Below are 8,264 nucleotides of genomic sequence, written 5' to 3' on the forward strand. Positions count from 1 at the left end.
TTTAAATATATAGTTCAGTCATGAAACTCTAGATGGCGCATTCTGACGGGGTGTTAATGTAACTGATGATATTCAGAGAGTTAAACGACTTGGCACAAGCTGATTGGTTCATGCTGCATATGCAGCCAATGAGCTTACTGCCTTGCATTTATATGGCTGGCTAGCATTCACTTGAGATTCCTGCAGGGCGCTTTCAGAGTTCTCCGAAACTCAACAGCTAGATAAGTAAACGGTTTTCACTCTGATTTCAGTGTGTTATTGCGTTCGTCAGATGTACATTTTTAAACTAGAAAACATACAAGTGTAAAACTACGTGCAGGTTATTCGCGTGAGGAGTAATTACTAAGGGTATTGTTCATATAACAGCAGTGGCATTAGCAGCAGCAGCAAGCAGTTTTCCTAGTTCATGTATGTAAGAATACATCATCAAGCGTCGCGGATTATAGAACAGTAAAGTGAATTGGGGATTACCTTATTAATTAAGCTCGAAATCTCCAATGCTTTTAATATCTTCAGTGGGCATTAATTTCTACATTAACCGCGAACGGATCGCTTCAGATGCACACCTCACTAGTGGGGTTGGTTTGCAGATGGCGTTTCACAGTTGTTCAGTTTTAAGTCAAGGTGAACCCATATAACTGTCTTTCATAAACGTCATACTGTCAACAGCCTTACCTATTTTAATGAGCAACAGAAAATAATATACCCGCTCATACATGTACTCGTGCCGCATTGCAATGCATTTAGTCAGAAGAGGGAGCGCTCATTCTTAAAGGGGCCACACCTCTATTTCACTCGTTACCTTGGTTCAGCGATAGTGAAGAGTTTATTATAAAAGTCATGTTTAGTGATAGTTTAAAGATAATTAATCATGAATTCGTTTAAAATATAAAGATACTACTAATAATAAATAATTTCCAATCAGTAGCCCATGTACAATGTAGCTAATATGACACTCTTAAACTGGAATTTACTATTTGTATTCAGATGGGCTTACAGCAATTATAGTACTTTTATGGAGTGTAGCAGCAGTATCATAGAATTCAGATCACGTTAGCGAATTGTTAATTGCAGTATGTATAGCAAATCAAGTCATATTATTAGTTGTTTATAGCAGCGGCAGCAGGAAGTATCTGGTTGCAACTTGCATGAAATTTCAGTGATAACCCATGGGGTAAGCTTTTATAACTTCGTTTATTTACCAGGGCGTACAGAGATTTTGTGAACTCTTCAAAGCGAAATAGGCATTATTTGTTTGCGTTTCATTGTTTAATAAAGACACTTATAGTAATATTAAGTACTTTCGTGCAGCTGTAGCAGCAGTATGCATAGCTATTCAGATCGCGATTTTTAGTGAATTTAATAGCAGCAGAATGGCATAGCAAATTCAAATGCATGTTAGAAATAATATTAGCAGCAGTCTGCATAGCAACCAATTATTATTGTTAAGCATGGGCAGCAGAAAGTACTTTAGTTGCATGAAATTTCAGCGATAATGCATGGATGAGCTACAGCAATTCTAGTACTTTCACGGAGTGTAGCAGCAGTATCCATAGAACTTCAGATTGCGTTATTAGCGAATTATTAATAGCAGTATGCTTAGCAAATCAAATTATGCATTTAGTTGCGCCAGCAGTAGGTAGACTGTAGTTTACATTTACATTCTTATTTATTTATTTTGCAGACGCTTTTATCCAAAGCGACTTACAATAACTCTTCAAGCGAATAGGCATTTGCGTTTCGTTTATTTAAAAGGGGCTATAGCAATTCTAAGTACCTTTCTGCAGCAGTATGCATAGTATTCAGGTCGCATGTAGCTAATTTAATAGCAGCAGCATGCATAGCAATTTCATCTGCAATGTTAGATTATTTAACAGGGCTTACAATAGATTTTGTGAACTCTTCAAAGCAAAACAGGCATTATTTGATTGCGTTTGCTTGTTAATAAAGACTCTTATAGCAATTCTAAGTACTTTTGTGCAGCTATAGCAGCATTATGCATTGCATAGCTATTCAGATCACTAGTTTAGTGAATTTTAATAGCAGCAGCACACATGGCAAAAGTCAGATGCAATGTTAGAAATATTAGCAGCAGTCTGCATGGCAATCCAATTATCATTGTTGCTAATACATCATAAAGTACATTTAGTTGCATGAAATTTCAGTGATAAGATAACGCTTGGATGGTAGTGAACTTTTTAGGTGAAATAGGCATTTTTTTTACTTTGTTATTCAGTTCAACAGGGTTTATAGAACTTTTCAAAGAGAAATAGGCATTATTTGGGTGTTTGGTTATTTAATAAATGGGCAGTAGCAATTCTAAGTACCTTTGTGCAGCAGTATGCATAGTTATTCAGATCGCAATGTTAGCAAATTTTATAGCATGCATAGCAAATTCAGATGCAAGGTTAGAAATAATATTAGCAGCAGCATGCATCAAGTCATATTATTAAGTATTGAAATGTTAGTGAATATTATCAATAGCAGCAGTAGCAGTAGTTTTGTTGCGTTGGCCGTACATTGCAGACTGCTTTGTCTATCGTTACTGGTCTATTGATTTGGTCATATTGTGCCGCTCGTGTCTGGCGTAGACAATAGTGTCTTGCTCAAGGTCATCTTGGAAAGAGCCACGCATTTAGCAATGATGTGTTCATACAATGCAAACATTATTGTTCTTAATTGATACAGCGTGCATTTCTACCTAGGTAAGTTAGTAAGTGAGTTATTGGCTCAGACACACATACTGTAGTTATTTAGGTCATTAGTTAAATAAACCTAAGGGTACAGCACTCAGGTTCACATTGTTAAGCCACTAGTTAATTTATCTGGGCTCCATTAGCCCAGAAACACATTTAACTCAGGTCACTAGTTTAAGCTATCTGGTCAACCGATCAGGTACACACAGCAATAGTTCACTAGCGTTAAGCCATTCGGCAAAGCTGGCCCAGGCTCACATAGATAGCAAATACACGGTCTCATGGCTCTCTAGAGCAGCAGCAGTACTTATGTCTTGACAATAGATCTGCTTGTTCTGTATGGAGCTTATAATATGACAAAACTATTTGAATTTGTATTGTATAAATTTGAATTACTGACAAGTGGCATTTATCAAAACTGAATATTATGTGGCATTTAACATAGTTCTGAATGTGATTTTTTTTTTTACTTGAATATTGAACACTTGAAATTTAACACAACTTAATTTTTTTTATTGCAGTTTTATAGACATGTATTTTCAAACAGCGAATTTTTTTGTTCTGAATTCTTTGACTAAGAATTCAGAACAAAAAATTCACTGTTTGAAAATAGCCTATGTCTATAAAACTGCTATTAAAAAAAAAGTTAGTCGTGTTAAATTTCAAGGGTTCAATATTCAAGTAAACAAAGACCAGAAAACTACTAATTGGCCAAAATGCTTCATTTGACTTTTCGGAGATCATCTACTCTTCCCTGTGGATTACCTCTTACCTACTTTCTGTAGCCTACTATCTGAATTTCTGCATATTGAATTTTAGAATATTGAATTTGATGTTCCGAATTTCCTCTTGAAAACTTGAAGCTGTATTTTAAAAAACTGGATATTTGCAAAGAATTCAGAACAAAAAATTCACTGTTTGAAAATAGCCTATGTCTATAAAACTGCTATTAAAAAAAAAGTCAGTCGTGTTAAATTTCAAGTGTTCAATATTCAAGTAAACAAAGACTAATTCAGAACTATGTTAAATGCCACATAATATTCAGTTTTGATAAATGCCACTTGTCAATAATTCAATTTTATACAATACAAATTCAAATAGTTTTGTCATATTATAAGCTCCATAGTTCTGGGGGGTTTTATCTTTTATATCCCTTCTGCCTTATAGGGATGATTTTAAGCATATTATTGTATAGCAGCAGCATACATATTTAATTGTTTTGTTTCTTCTTCCAGCTGTGTTGGGGGATTATTTTATATGCTATTTGTGCAGCAGCAGTCTTAAATACTCATGGCACCGTATCGCCATATGCATTGGCAGTAGCAAGTTCCTGTGCTTGCTTGCAGCAGCAGCAGCAATTATCGACAACTACAGCAATAACCAACAGCAGCAGCAGTTCAGCAGCAGCTTAGCAGATCTGTTCCGCCAAGACCAAATACATTAACATTGTCATATCCATCACCACGCTAAAATGTTCTAAGAGTTGTCATGATTGAACTAATAGTTATTTTCACCTGTTAGGTTGTTAGCAACTGATTGCAATGACATATTGTTCTCTGTGTTTCAGGATGTGTCAAGTCTTTCCAGGGGGACAAAGAAATAGAAGTTAATAATCGAAAAGGAGTCACTAAAAGAACACAAGAAGCAGAATGTATCTGTCAAATAGAAATGTTTGTCAAATGCAAACACCAAACTGAAAATAAATCAAAATAGACAAGGAAACTGAATTGTAGAAATACTTTGAAGGAAATAAAAGATGAATTTCTACATGTTTGTGATATTACTGACCAATATTAAAGAACTTTTAGATCATACTAAACTAACACAATGAGTTTAACACAATTATATGACAGTGGTCTCACATGTTGAGCTTACAATATGAATACACAGTAAGTGTGTAGTGACCTCACATTGCCCACAGTATGAGCACACAGTGAGTGTGCAGTGACCTCACATTGACCATGGTATGAGCACAGTGGGTGCGCTGTGCGGTTACACTTTTAGCTCGCTGTGACCTCACATTGTGACCACATCATGAGTATTCTGGGAGCTCACAGTTTGAGCACACCGTGAGTGTGCTGTGACCCGTCCCCCTGCACCACAACCCAGTTCTGATGGGGCTTACAGTAACCCTCCTTCGCATCACCATCAAATATATCTCACTCCCTGAAATTTTGTGATGTCATAATCTATTAAAACATTTATTTCATATTATTATACACAATCCCTTACGAAAATCAGCAATGGTATTACTATAGTAAAAGTGTAGTAGGCTAACCATGTTTTTTGGCGTTTTTATTACCAATTGTAGTCTATAACCACAGTTTTACTACAAATACCATAGTTAAACTATGGTTAGTGTAGCAAAATGTTGTTTTGACCATGGATTAACTATAGTAACCATGTTTTTGGTTGTAACCACGGTTAATTTTTGTAAGGGATATTTTCATGTTATTTTATATCTTTTTATTTTACGGCATGTATTTGTGAAAATGATTAGGCTATACGTACAGCACACACCACATAGAATAATGCTGCGCATTTCAAGGCGCTTCAGTGGACCTTAATGTTACCTGTTTTGTCAATGTTAAAATTATTTTTAATATATCAATAAAAAAGTATGACAGGCTTTTACTCAAGTCTTTATCACTTTATTAAAATTAAGCAAAACAAACCGACAAATGTTTAGGCTTGTAGTAAGCTGTCTCTTGCCTATAGACTCAATCAGGTAACAAACATGTCGGGAAACGACACCTCTGGCCATACGTATGTTGCTCTTTCAAGCGGCAGAAATTATTTTATGTATGCCATTCTGAGTCAACACCATGCTTTTCCAATAACGGGGAAAGGATTGTTTTCCCCCACGCCGAGTCTATAGGACTACTGATTGGTTTGACAGTGACACCTAATTAGAAAGCTATCCTTAGATCAATTTCACCAAAACAAAAACAGACATTATGACACTGAACACATATTTCAGAATAACTGGCTGTAGCTTTGTTTTGTATTTGTTTTTTTTCGAGAGAGAAACAAGTACGCGAACTTGGCATGTTTCCTGAATATCTACAAACATATTCAAAATAAAATATTATTTTACCATAAGTACATCTCCGGAATGTTCCCGTTCCTGCCATCTGGTGCAGCTTCTCAGCCTGTGTACAATGTCATACTTTTTTCTTCTAGAGTGCCACCTCCAAAACCTCTTTCTTGTTTTCTCTTCTATTCTTGCCCCACTACCATCAGCAACCTCACCAGCCACAACAGGCCTCACATCAACCTGTTGAGCATGGTTCTCCTCCTGGATTTTGTGTACACACCCCCTATGTGTTTTTTTTTATTTAAAAAAACACATTAGTTTCCTTAGTAGACCCATAGTACACAGATATACCTATAACGCGTTTGTACTGTTAACTCCTTATTTTACTATCCAACTACTTCAAACAAAATTAGGTGAGATTCGAAGTTTTTTATACTCTCCCACGTGCGCCACAGAATTCTATTTGCGACATCATATGCACTCGTGCATAAGAGAAAACAAAACATTTTAAAACATAACAAAATTATTACATCATAACATAACATCATTCTCATCTAGGCCACAGAGAGAACTTTTCAACAGCTATATGGAAAAGCAATATGGTTGCTGCCGTGTGTTTGAGTTTGAGCTCCGTCAAGTTAATTCTTTGTCGTCTAATTTTTTATCTGAAAAGCAAAAATAAAAAAAAGGTCGTAACACGTGCAGGCTTGTAAAAGCATTTAAGCAATATACAGAAAAATCAAACAGCTGTGGTCGAATATTATGTCTGAATTTAATACACAAGAAAGAAAATATTCTTTAAAGAATTTATCTCATTATAATGGTCGGCTGATGGTGCTAAACAAACGCACATGACCATTGTAAAAAGGTCCTTGAACAGGACCGTGAGGCTGATGATGTATGGGGCAACTTTGGGCAATGCTGCTGTCAACAGGCAACCAGGTGAGACACAGGGCCCACAAACGATCTAAAGTATCCAGATAGAAATGTATTCCCCATTTTGGGAAAGTGCCCAAGCAACATTGCTCAAAAAAAAATTCCCGGCAAAAATGCTCAAAAAGATGGTTAGATATTAAAAACAAATACAGTAGGCCTGTGTCACACCCCTGTGGACTGTCGATTGTGGTTTCTCCCTCTGTGTCCTTATTTGGTTGTTCCTGTCCTCATTATCAGTTAATCACCTTATTGTGCTCACCTGTCTGCCCCTCGTTATCTGCCCTATATTAGTTCCTGCCTCTTGTAGTCTAGTTGGTCGGTTATTGTAAATGTAAATGCCAATGTCAATGTCCATGTTCCTGTGAATGTTACCTTGGATGTTTGTGTCTACCCTGTCTGGATTTCCTGTTGTTTAAATCATTAAATATCCTTTATTTCGTCGTCTTTGTCGTCCTGCCTGCTCTCTAGTACACCCTGCCTGTGACAGCCTGCATACAGAAATAGGCTACAATAATGTACACTTATTGATTTGTTTATTCTTGATGTGAGTTTTTAATGATGTATGGCTTCTAATTATGAACACAAATACTTTAACCTGTAACGCCCCTTTGGACTGTTTATTGTGGTTTTTTCCCCTTTTGTTGGTTTAGCCCATACTAATTATTAGTTAATCACCTCATTGTGCTCACCTGTCTGCCCCTCGTTATCTGCCCTACATCTGTTCCTGTCCCTTGTATTCGAGTTTGTCGGTTATTGTGAATGTTACCCCGAGTGTGTGTGTGTGTCTCACCTTCCTGAATCTGCCTTGTTGTGTCTACATTAAAAGTAATTATTGGAATCCTTGTCGTCCTCGTCGTCCTGCCTGCCTCCACACACCGAAACCGTGACAGAATAACCGACCACTAAATAAAGTATAGCGGCGTCTTTCCCCTCGTTCGTTTTTCTGGTTTTTGTCAGTTTTTATTTTTATGTTACGGATTACCCCGCCTTCCAAATCCTCCTGCTGGAGCAGGGGGAACACTCTCTTGAGGACCACACGAACGACTTTCTGTCCCTGGCTCACCTCACGCACTACCCAGACAACTGCCTCTGTTCATTCTATCAAGTTGGACTTAACGCCACCACACGAGCGCAGTTGTCCGGGGATGGTCCTCGAGAGAGCCTTGCCGCCTTCATCGAGTGGGTGCTGGTGTCCTGCAAGTCCCATCTAACCGTGGACATCGCTGACAACAACACCAGCCCCACTCAGGACCCGGAGCCCAGCCCACCATCTCCCCGCGGTACGGAGCATAAGCCTGAGCCCACCGATGATGGAGAGCCATTTCCCGCTGCGATACACGAGCCGGAGCGAAGCCCCGCGGCTGAGAAGAGGATCACCTCGGATATTGAGCCCAATACGTCAGACCAGGTGCGAGAGCCGGTGACAGTGCCCACCACGAGGGAGCAAGCCGTGGACGGTGTGAGCGCGGAGAGGAGCTCCACCCCCTGCATCACGGCTGAGGGTGAGCTGACTATGGCGGGGCATAAGGGCCAGAATATGGAGGGATTTCAATGCCAAAATGAGGAGGAGAGACCTCGGAATCCTCAGTTTAGCC

This window comes from Sinocyclocheilus anshuiensis, unplaced genomic scaffold (assembly GCF_001515605.1).
Source record: "Sinocyclocheilus anshuiensis isolate Anshui unplaced genomic scaffold, SAMN03320099.WGS_v1.1 scaffold976, whole genome shotgun sequence".
Lineage (NCBI taxonomy): Eukaryota > Metazoa > Chordata > Actinopteri > Cypriniformes > Cyprinidae > Sinocyclocheilus > Sinocyclocheilus anshuiensis.